Source organism: Eutrema salsugineum, unplaced genomic scaffold (genome assembly GCF_000478725.1).
Source record: "Eutrema salsugineum unplaced genomic scaffold, Eutsalg1_0 scaffold_17, whole genome shotgun sequence".
Classification (NCBI taxonomy): Eukaryota; Viridiplantae; Streptophyta; class Magnoliopsida; order Brassicales; family Brassicaceae; genus Eutrema; species Eutrema salsugineum.
The window spans coordinates 1,130,428-1,143,176 of NW_006256852.1; positions in this window are offsets into that span (position 1 = coordinate 1,130,428).

Consider the following 12,749-nt stretch of genomic DNA (forward strand, 5'->3'; position numbering starts at 1 on the left):
CTGGGGTACTTCATTTCAAATGTGCTTAGCTACCGCCTAGTCTAGTCCTAAATCATGAATGAGCATGTCACTAGGAACATTCTAAAAGCACACAGTCAACTATCATTGATTCATGTTCACCATTCCTTTTTAAAACGTATTTTGTTTTGAAAAACGATTTCGAAAAACTTTAAGGAAAATGCAAAAAGTGTATAATGCAAGACTCATGAAAGAAAAGTGGTTAGAAAGGGATGAAATCCTCCTCCAGACTTAAATCACACTGTCCACAATGTGAAACAAGTTGAGATTAGATGAGAAAAATGCATAGGTAATCGAATTGGTAAGGCCAAAGAGAACTTACCTGGATCCGGGATGCTGGTGGAGATGAACCGGATTCATTCGAAGAGGTTTGGGAAGGTGATAGGTGGTGATGAAGGTGGTGGGAAGTGATGAATGAGGTGGAGTGGGGATTGGTGAGGTGGAATGAGGTGAAGTGGGTGGTTTGGGGTCGGGTTTGATCTCAACGACCATTTGTCGCGGTCAGGAGCCACGCGACCGCGGTGAAGTGGTGCTCGGCCGCGGTCAGAAAAACGCAGCCGCGGTTGAACATGTGTTTCCCGCGGTCAGAGCATCTGCGACCGCGGGGGCTTATATCGCGGCCTGTTCTTGCTTCTCCTTGGTTCCTGCTGGGCCGAGCAGTCAGGAACCATCCTTCTTTTTGGTCTTTTCGGTTTTTTATTTTTATTTTTATTTTTTTTTGCTTTTTTGTTTTATAAGAAACACCTGAAACTAAGAAAAAAAAAAGATCAATAGAAAAAGAAAGAAAAATCCTAAAGAAAACAATACCTGAATGGGTTGCCTCCCATTAAGCGCTTCTGTTTTAAGTCGTTTAGCTCAACTTTTGGTGTTGGACGTGGCTTAGTCTAATGAAGAAGACCTTGTCCTGAGACAAGTCTTTTTCGACATCTCCTTGCTTTCCTTTGTATATCCCTTATAACACCATTCCCAACTGGAAATGTTTTCCTCAGGTTCGAGATCGTAGCCTCCTCCATGATCGAAAATCAGTCTTGGAGCTCCTTTGAGGCATGAGTCTTCAACACCACTTTTGATAGGAGAACGTCTTAGATGCTTGTATGATGAGGTGAATAAGGTCTCTCTCACTTCATGACATTGAACCATGTTGCAAGATACAAGGACAGATAATTCTTTATGATCTGAAGTGGTGGAGATGGTTAAGCATCCAAGGTGGGGACAATTTGGTTGGAGAGGTGTCGCCATGGCTTGTGAACTGTCCAAGGGTCGGTACAAAGAGCATTCTCCGCGGGTGGAAGTGTCGCGACCGCGGGGAAAGGTGGTTTGGCCGCGGGTGCAAGTGTCACGACCGCGGAAAAACATGGGTTGGCCGCTGGTAGCGCACACGCGACCGCAGTGCCAAATGTCCTAGGAGAGATGTACAGAGCCTCTTGCTTTTTGTCTCCAATTCTTTTTCCTTGTGGATATTCTTCGTAAAAGAGTCTTGATGGCCATTTATGCTTCATTCTTGCTTCAATTAAGGAGCATTGATTGAAGGTGTACATAAGAAAATACCTTTGTTCGTCAAACTTGTAAATCCGGCGTTTTCTTTGGGTGCTCTTCTTTCTGGAATGTATCCAACATCCTTTGTTGCTCCTCCAGGGTCAAATATTGGATCATCTACGACTCCAATGATCATACAATGAGATTTCCTTGTAAGAATCGCCGGATGTGATGTTTTCTTGCTGATATTTGATAAGCACATCTTTTGATTCGGGTAGTTGATGAGTGTTTCAACAGATGCTAGGAACGAAGTACCAAATATCAAGGGTTTCGTTTCATCCTTTCCCATCTCCATAACATGAAAATCAGTAGAAACAAGACAAAATATCCCTTGAAGAGGCAATTCGGGTTTGAAACCAAGTGGGCCTGCACCAGAAAGATCTCCATAGTAAATATAAATCTTAGAAGGATGAAAAATTGAAATACCTGTATTCTCTGCAATGGTCTTTGGTATGAGATTCACATCAGGTCCAGATTCACATCAGGTCCAGATTCACAAAGAGAATCAAAAAATTCCACTCCCTTGATCGAGAATGGGGCATCAGACTTCTCGGGATCCTTCATCTTAAAAATCATCTCCAATGGTGGTTTTGATGTCACCATTAGTGTCTCATCTTTCACGTGGCCTGTCTTACAGTAAAGGTTGTGAGGAGCTGAAGGAGAAAAAGGCTTTGGTTCATCAACAGGAAGTGACTTATGATCTTGTTTGTCATCTCCAAAACACTTGAACAAATCGGTAGAGATGTGATCGTCACTCGGGTTAGAAACAGTTCTCCTTTTTCTTGATGGCTGTCTTCCATGACGTGATGATCCAAAGGAATTTCATTATACGGCCTCTTTCTAACGAACTTGATGGAGGATTCTCCATCTACTTCACAAGCTGCCCAATACCCGTCATCCATAGATTCATTGAGCTTCTGAAGCATATCATCAATTTCGGTTTGGGAGACAGACGACATATCTTCATCAAAGAGAGGATCATGGATATCTCCGTGGGCATTGTAAGTTGAATAAGGGTCGTGGTCCCAGTAGAATCCTTGTTCCTCTAAACCTTCGCGAATTGATTTGTTGTGGCTGCGAAGTCCTCTTGCGTGGTGGTTCGGAATTGAATTCTGATCCATTGAGGAGAGATCACAAATGTATTGTGCTTCTCGGTGTCGAGTGGCTTGAGGAGTGTTGTAAAAACCTCCCTCATAGTAGTAATTTTGTTTCATATGGTTCATTGCTTCATAACCTGAAACAAGAAGAACAAAAAACAAAAAAAGTAGAAAATGTGTTCTAGAGTCGATTTACCAACCTTTCTTAGGGTTTTGCAGAAAAGAAAGTGCGTGACTTCCCCGAAAACGGCGCCAAAAACTTGATGCGGTGTCGAGTTGAGGGTTTTCAAGTTTTACCTTAAATGAAATCAATAGCCGCAAGTGCACAGCTGATCGATTGTAGTACTTAGGGATCGAATCCACAGGGAAGGATGATCTTTCCTGAAAAATCCTGCAAAAGAAATATTAAGTAAGGAAGTCTAGAACCAAACGATTTTTGTGAGGGTTTTGGTGGTGTGTTTAAAGTGTAAAAACGAAATTTAAAAAGAAACTACGAGAATTAAAATGATCTAATAACTAAACTTAATGAAAACGAGTTAAAACGGGTAAAACGGCTAACCTAATTGCTCAAATAAAAATCGATTGAAAGAGTAAAGAAAATAGACTTAAGCTTGAATGAAAATCGGTGTAAATCTATAAGAAAGAAAGCGCTAGGGTTCAGTGAAGTATCTCTCTCAACCCTGACCAGTAGGTTTCCACTCTGGCCCTGGAAAAGAAGAGATGCATTATGTTTAAGACTCGTCAGCATTCACAAATCGCCCATAGGTAGGTTTCCACTCCTATGTTTGTTTTGCTCTCCCAAACTAGATCTGACACCGGATGAACACTTTCGTGTCACCAAGCATCTGGATCAGATTGTAGTTCATGATGCTACTCTCATGCAGTAAAAACGAATTCAGAAGAAAAAGTTCTAAGATTCGGCTCAAAAGCTCATGGAATCCTCACCAAACATATAAATCCCCATCGAAAATCCCTTAGACCCAACAATAAAACTACTCAGACATGATAAACGAAATCAAAAACATAATATTAAAAAGTAGAATAGAAACCGAAATTGAAAAAGAAAGAACAAGGGTTCAAGAGACAAATCTCTCTCTCCCTAAAACCTAAAACTTAAAAAGTATTCTAAAACAATAAGAACATATGAGGTCATACAAATTAGGGTTTACTAAAACATGTATTTATAGTGCTCAAGACATCTCTAGGGTCTAGGGTTCCGGAATCAAGGCTGGGAAAATGATATGGGCTTCAGAAATGGGCCTTCGGAGTTGGAATTAGCTGGCCGCGGTCGGGATGTGCGTGAACGCGGGAAATAGGTGGCTGGCCGCGGTCTGGATGTGCGTGACCGCGGGGATTGGTCTGTTGGCCGCGGGTGGAAACGCTTGCCGGCTGGTTTACGGGACATCTTGCTCTTCGTGTATCTTTTGATTGAACCGTTGGATTGCCAAGCTGTATAGTGTGCTGGAAAGCTGATACTTCCATCTTTGAGATCTCCAAATTTGAGCTGGATCAGACGGTGAGAAGGCCTTCAATCGGAGGTGAACTTCTGACGGTTTGACTCTGAGCTGAAATCTGGTTTTCTATCGATTTTGTTAAGCTTTTCCCAAAGTTCCCTGAAAAGAGTCTTGGAACTACAAATACTAGAAAAACGTAATAAAAGTACTTAAAAGCAATTAAAAACATAGAGAAAGTATTTCAAAACGATCCATAAAAGTGGTCAAAATACGGTGTTATCACTTGTATTCGACGTAATATCGATGTAAATATATGTAACTTTTATTTCGACGTAAATTTGATGTAAATATTCAATGGCAATATGTTGGTAACCAAACAAAAATCTATATATACCGTCTCTTCTCTCATTATTCCATCAACCCAAAAAAACATACAAAGACACAATTTTTTGAGTCTTTGAATGTTTGAGTAAAATTTTTAGTAGTTGAAATTTATATCAACGTTTAAAAACAAAAAGTTAATTATTTGTTTTTGAAATGTCTATATACGATCTACAAAAGTGGATGTATACGCCCAAAGATGTTGAGGGGTCGTTGATTGAAGACTTCAAAAACGGATTGGAAATATTCATGTACCAGGCCGGCCTTATGCAAACTGTAATTGAAAGTGGCAAAATGTATTGTCCTTGTGTGAAATGAAAAAATAGGAAACATATTCCTATTGACAATGTCTAGCAGCATTTATTGAATAGAGGGTTCATGCCGCAATACTTTATTTGGTATCAGCATGGAGCGATATGCTCAAAGTAGTGGTTAGATGGCTGCATGGAGTAGTAGTAATCATCAAGAACATGGAGATTTTGAAGTGTCAAATGATTATCAAAGTAGTCAAGTTCAGGGTGAAGATCAGGATAGGATGCATGATATGGTTACTGATGCATTTCATGAAACACATGCTGATATTGCTGAGGAGCCCAATGCAGATGCGAAACGCTTTTATGATATATTAAACGCAGCAAAACAGCCTCTTTACGAGGGATGTAGAGAAGGTTTATCTAAATTATCATTAGCAGCTCGGATGATGACAATAAAAACTGATCACAATCTATCTGAAGTTTGCATGAACGATTGGGCAGATCTTATTAAAGAGTATTTGCCAGATGATAATTTGGCTGTTGAAACGTATTATGAAATTCAGAAGCTGGTTTTTAGTCTTGGATTGCCTTCTGAGATGATTGATGTATGTATTGATAATTGTATGTTTTTTTTGAGAGATGATGAGAAGCTTCAAGAATGCCATTTCTGCCAAAAGCCAAGATATAGACCGCAAATTGCTGGGCGTAAGAAGATTCCGTACCAACGAATGTGGTATCTTCCTATAACTGATAGGTTAAAAAGACTATATCAATCTGAACGGACAGCTGCGTCGATGAGATGGCATGCAGAACATATACAAACAGATGGCAAAATAACTCACCCTTCTGACGGGAAATCTTGGAAACATTTTAACACCGTACATCCAAACTTTGCTAGATCTAAGCGAAATGTTTATCTTGATCTTTTCACTGACGAGTTTAGTCCATTTGGTATGTCTGGTAGGCAATATTCATTATGGCCTATGATCCTTACGCCATATAACCTTCCTCCAGATATGTGCATGCAAAGGGAGTTTTTGTTTCTAAGTATCTTAGTCCTTTGTCCAATCACCCAAAGGGGGCCCTTGGTGTGTTTTTGCAACCACTCATACATGAGTTAAACCAGTTGTGGCATGTCGGAGTACGAACATATGACTGTTCGAGTGGTAAAAACTTTACGATGCGAGCGGTGCTTATGTGGACAATAAACGATTTCCCGGCATACAGAATGTTATCAGATTGGACAATGCATGGGAGGTTATCATGTCCTTATTAATGTCTTGATAGGACTGATGCATTTCAGCTTAAACATGGTCGGAAAACCTGTTGGTTTGATTGCCACCATCGGTTTTTACAACCAAACCATCAATATAGAAGAAACATGCGTTTGTTTATAAAGAAAAAATGGGTTCGTCTCCCCCCCACCAGTGTACCTAATAGGGGTAGATCTTGAAGCACAAATAGATCATTGGGGTGGACTTGAAACGGTCCCCAAAGGAGGAAATTGGCACACTCCAGCGAATATGCCTGAAGGATATGGGGTTCATCATAATTGGCACAAAAAAGTATATTTTGGGATCTGCCATACTGGAAAGATCATTTGCTGAGACATAATCTTGATGTTATGCACATTGAGAAGATTTTTTTCGATAACATCATGCATACCGTTTTGAACATCCAAGGAAGAACCAAAGACAGTGTTAAATCACGGATGGACTTGCCTGATATATGTAATAGAATTGAGTTGCATATTGTGAGTAATGGAAAAGCACCAGTTTCGGTATTTCGGTTGGGTGCAGAACAAAAAGAGGCATTGTTTAATTGGGTATCATCAGCTGTGAAATTTCCTGATGAGTATGTATCAAATCTGGCTAAATCTGTGGATAAAGAACAAAAGTTTTCAGGGATGAAGAGTCATGATTTTCATGTGTTTATGTAACAATTACTTCCTTTTGCGTTTGCGAACTCCTACTGGGACATGTCCATGAGGCACTAGGAGACATTGGAGCTTTCTTTCGTGATTTAAGTACAAGGACATTATCAGCATATGTAGTTGCACAACTTTTGACAAATATTTCAATATTGTTGTGTAACTTAGAGAAAATATTCCCACCTGCTTTCTTTGATGTTATGGAACATTTACCTATACACCTCCCTCACGAAGCAGAGTTAGGAGGACCTGTTCAATTTAGGTGGATGTATCTGTTTGAACGCTTTTATGAAGCATTTAAAGGGTAAGGCTATAAACTTAGCAAAAGTTGAAGGGTCTATCATGGCGGAAAGTCTGACAGAAGTCATTTCACGTCTTACTATTTTGCTCCAAAGGTTCGTACACGCAAACGGGCTCCAAGACGTTATGATGATGGGGGTGTAGGACAAACTTATGCAGTAGAAAGTGTGGCAAATATTCTCACCAATTGGACGTCTAAGTGGGAAACTAAAAGAAACTTGTTGGTCAAACGAAAAGGACTACCACAGCGCACATACATACATACTTCTGAACTGCGACAAATTGGCACCTTACGAGAGGTACTACATGATTATATATATGCATGATTATTGATTACCATGAATTGATGATGCCAAAAAAATATATTCATTAACAATGTTTTTTTTCAACACTTTTGTCAGTCAAGTCCGAGAATGCATTGACGGTGTTTCAGTAGATGAAATTAACAATCGGAAAGACCAACATAATGCATCATGGTTAAAAGCTCAGGTCGATCATGATGACATGACATATGCAGTATGGTTTCATGAGTTGCTCCATGGTCCTATATCTAAGATAACTACTGCAGCTATGTACTTCACCCGTGGCTTTCATACTTATAGTCATGGCACTCAACGGGCAACTACCAACTATGGAGTTTGTGTACGAGGTGATGTGGACTTTTATGGGATCATAAAAGAGATAATTGAAGTGGAATACCCCGGATTAGTAAGGATGACAACTGTTTTATTCAAATGTGATTTGTTTGATCCAACGGTGGGTCGTGGAGTGCGTATTAACAAATTCGGAGTGGTAGATGTAAACGCCTCACGACGATACAATAAGTTCGAGCCTTTTATACTTGCATCACAAGCAGAACAAGTCACATTTGTTCCATATCCTCGAGTTCGAAGTACTGGAATTTCATGGTTGGCAGTTATTAAAGTTGCTCCAAGGGGTATAATTGATGGTGTAGATCTCCCGCCTATGCAACAAGATGATTGTGTAGACATTACTGAACCTGAGGTTGAAGAACGTGTTCTTTTAATTGATCCACGTAATCGACAAGTTAACGATCTCCATGGGGACGAAACTGAAGAGGCTGCTGATGAATTTGAAACAAGCAGTGATGAAGATGATGAGATTGAGGATGGCGAGGAAGATGATGATGAACACAATGACATATCTTCGGAAGACGTACCTAAATGCTAAACATAAATAATTAGTTTGTCGTTTCATGCCTTAAACGTAATTTTAAATATTTTGGTCAAAGAAAGTTTGTTAATTGTTATAAAAGTAACGTTTTATACTTCGAAATGTGAAAAAGTGAAAGACAATTATTTAAAGAAAATTAACAAAAGTTGACTTTGGACAGGTATTGACTTTTGCGATGGATTTATGACGATGTTGATGAAATCGTCGTAAATTCGTCGTAACGCTTAAACCCTATACCTATAGGGTTTGGCTTTCTCACCTTATATAATTTTTTTTGTGCATTTTCCTGAGAAAACTCATGTATTCTATAAGGAGTTCTAGTATAAGATCCAAAAACTTGTAAATCTATGGTTTACATTATGACGAATTTACGACAATATGTAGAGAATCGTCGTAAATTCGTCGTAATGTACCATAAAAATTACGACGAAATCTAACCCCTAAATCTTGTTATCATCATTTCCTTGGCTATATGATGGATTTCAAGCATGAGAATTATATGGTTTACCATCTCATAAGATACATATCCTTTATATACAAAAAAAAAAAATTCACATATATATGTTTATCAAGTGTTCTTAAGTACTTATATATATTTAGGGAAACATGTAAGGATTCATCTTAAACATTAGCGAATTCATCATTAAGCTGTATATACATACAAGAAGTTTGACTGAACACATATACAATGTTTAGTAATGCATGTAGGTACTTACGCATGTATAAATTTTTTATTTAATCAAATTTTGAAAAATATATCGTAAATTCATCGTAATGTTACGTCGAATTTACGACGACTTGTAAAAACTCAGTCGTTATATAAATTATGTTTTATAATAATATGTCGTAAATTCGTCGTAATATTACGACGAATTTACGACAATGTGCCATGATCATCGTAAATCCGTCGTATAACCCAAAGACAGCCACGTGTGTTTGTCCTATTTGATTTGTGGCTCAGTGGATACTGTGCGTCGGAATTACGACGGTTTCGTCGTAAATTCATCGTAACTTTACGACGAATTTACGACGAAAATAAAAACTATATATATGGACGCACCCCTCTCCACTTCGTCTCTCATTCCTCTTGTCTTCTCTCTCTCTCCACCTGCCTTCTCTCCTCTTCTCCAATTCTTCTCCTCCACGTCCTCTCTCCTTTTAAGGTAATTTTTTTTTAATTTTTTTAAATATATAATTAATATTAGTTCTTATTAATTTAGGATTGGAATTAGTTTAAGTTTGGAATTAGTTGAAGTTCAGAATTTGTTCGAATTAGGTTCAGAATTAGATAATAGGTCCGGAAAATCATTTTAATTATTTTTTTTCTTTTTGCAGACAATGCCTCCTCGGAAGACCCACTACATCAACTTTATGGCGGACAGACATTCTCTTTCCTGGACGTCTGCCTCGGGAAATACCAAGGTCATATCTTCCTCCGAAGCCTCCCAGGTTCCGAACACGGCGGCTGAGCAGTCTCCACCACCGCCTCCACCACCACCTCCACCATCGACACCCGAACCCCGCCCTCCGCATCCGTATGCACGATATACGGTGGATGACTTATTAGCCCTACCAGGACGGGGGGGATTTATGACGTCTCGTCTCCGGAAAAGCGGAACTAGACTCTTATTGGTAAATATAATTTTTTTTATCTTATTTTTAAAAATAATTCATTAATTGACTTAATTATTAATATAATACGTTTTTTTTGGTTTCATAAGTTTGGCTTGGATAATTGTGTCGGTCGGAGCGTTTGCGACACAATTAAGAGCTATTCCGTCGAGCCTCATTAAAACTGGGGCAAGGTGTCGATAGAGACGTTCGACACTTGGTACAAATGCTTCGCGGTAAATTTTTTTTTTCTCCTTTTTAATTCTAATTTATCAATTATTTAAAGTTTAATATTAATTTTAAATTATTTATATTTTGTTTTATTTTGCAGCAACGGTGGAACTGAGACATCAGGATCAACGAGGAGGTCCGGACAGCGTTCCGCCTGAAGGCGCAGAGACGCCTTGTCAACACCGTTTCCGATTGGAAGCGAAAGTGGGAGATAGACGGCGACGACGCGAAGCTGAGCTCGATGTCCACTTACTGCTGGAACGGGTTGAAGGCGTATTGGATGGATCCGCATGCCCAAAACGTAGCTGCTAAGTGTTCGGGCGTTCGAAAGTGGATCGGTCCTGACGGTCGGAAGTTAGTGACCCCGCATACTTCTGGCCAAATACCATTTGCGGGAAGACGTCTGATATGGTAAGTAATTTTAATTATTTACTTTTCTATTTTTTATTATTTATAATTATATAATATATTTTGTTTATATACACTAATGTTTAATTTTAACTTTTTTTTTGTAGGCCGAAGAGAACAGATGAGAGCTTCCTCCAATGACGAAGCTCTTTGAGATCACTTACCGGAAGAAGGATGGGACTTTTGTAGATGCTCGGTCTGAGGAAATCTACAACGCAGATATGCAGAGGATCGCCGAGCGGGAAACCTAGGTCACACCTGACAGTATTATCCAAGTACTTTTGACTGTCCTCGAGCAAAACAAGATCTTCGAGGAGATATGATTTTAATTTTTTTTTTTAATTTAATTACTATATTTATACTTATATATGATCTAACATTTTCATTTTTATTTGTAAGTTGCTCCAAGGAAGAAGGGCCACACCTTAGGGATGGGCTCTATTAGAGATTGTCCCGTCGCCTCGTCTTCGGGATGCCGTACGCACGAGGATCCGAGTCAACTGCGACAGAAGCTTGCTACGGCCAATGCAGAGATCACCAGTTTACGGCATGAGCAAGTGGCTCAGAAGCAGGAGCTCATCCGAGATGAACGGCCTCTTCAACATCATAGCGGCAACGGTTCCGCAGTTCGCCACCGCAATCCGAGAGAGGCAAAGGCGGGCACAGATTCTTGGAGGGGGTTCTTCCGGTGGATCTTCTGACCAGCAGACGACACCGGATCAGAGTTCGGATCCCGTAGTTCAGACAAGAAACGACAGTACAGCGGCTACGGGCGAACATGACGGGAAGCCTCCTCGGGACGTTGATCTCAACCTCGACGATTATGAAATAACTTTGTAGATTAGTTTTATTTTTCAAAACATTTTGTATTTAATTTTTTATTTTAATATATTAATTACTTTCGAATTTAAATTTTAAATTATAATTTTGTTTTATTTAATATTCATTTATTAATTTATTTTTAATATTAATTTATTAATTAAAAATAGAATTATTAATATTTTTCTTTATTATTTGATGTAAACTCGTAAGTTTACGTCAAATTTACGGCATACATTTTACGACGAATTAACGTCGACAGGTTTTACGACGAATTAACGTTGATATTTTACGACGAAGTTACGTCGATCTCTGATAAATTTAATTGTTTTTGAAGAAACAGATTGTCTTGTAATCGTTATAAATTCGATGTAACATTACATCGATTTTACGTCGATGTTGTGTTGAAATAATTTCGTCGTACTTGCGTTGGAAAGATTACGTCACATTTTCGACGAATTTGTTCCGACGAAGTTACGATGATTTCTGGGAGTTGGAAATTTTACGTTGATTTTACGACGATTTCATTTTTACGACAATTGTTTTACGACGATTTTTGTTTCATCGCTAATTCGACGCAAATGAGTCATTACGTCGATTTTACGTCGATATGTTCCGACGTAAAATGGCTTCTTTCTTATAGTGATGGTGTTTGAAAAATGAGGTGCTAGCTATTCCACAATAGACATTGGGTCCATTCATGATATTATTAATAAATTTCTAATTGATATATGTATTTGTGGGAAGATGCTCTAGCTATGGATATGTGTATAAGGCTGAGGCCAAGCGAATTAATAGACGCTCAAATGCTCATTTAACAATGTCTCTCGGCTCTACTACAGGTATATATGTTTCACGCTGATTCTCTATGCTGCTATCTTGATGTTTCATGATAGCAACTACGTACACATTGTGCTGACATTGGTTGGACCCTCCAAAACGGCATGGGAAAGTCACTTATACATCGACACTTTCTTATCTTCGGTGGAAGTTGAAGCTATAACACTGAGGATAACGTGGTCTATCGTAATACAAAAATGTAATTTTCTATACTTATTGTCAAGCTTTCCTTTCTTAGCTCTAGCAGAGACCGGTGATATATGCCTTCTCGCCGTTCTCGGTTTACATTACTGATCGTGAAGCTCGTTGAATCTCTAAACAAATTTCTCTTCAAATCAGTTGCAAGAGAAGCCAATGTAGTTGAAGACGCTTAGCAACGGATGCGAGAATATCCTCTAAACCAAATGTTCTCTTGACTTTAGTTCACAAATGTTTGATTTTGAATTCAATTAATTGGGATATTGTTCTCCAAATTGTGTCATTTATCACTCATCCAACGAATTGCCATCGTAATAATGCAAAGAACAAAGGTTTAATCTTGTTTACAAATCTTTAGTCAAAAAGTTTTTCACAAAGTTCATATGAGAGTTGATACTTGAAACATTTTTCTTTTTTTTTTTAACAGCAAAAAACATCATTGTTAATATCAACGTTAATGTATATTTCTTTTATAAAT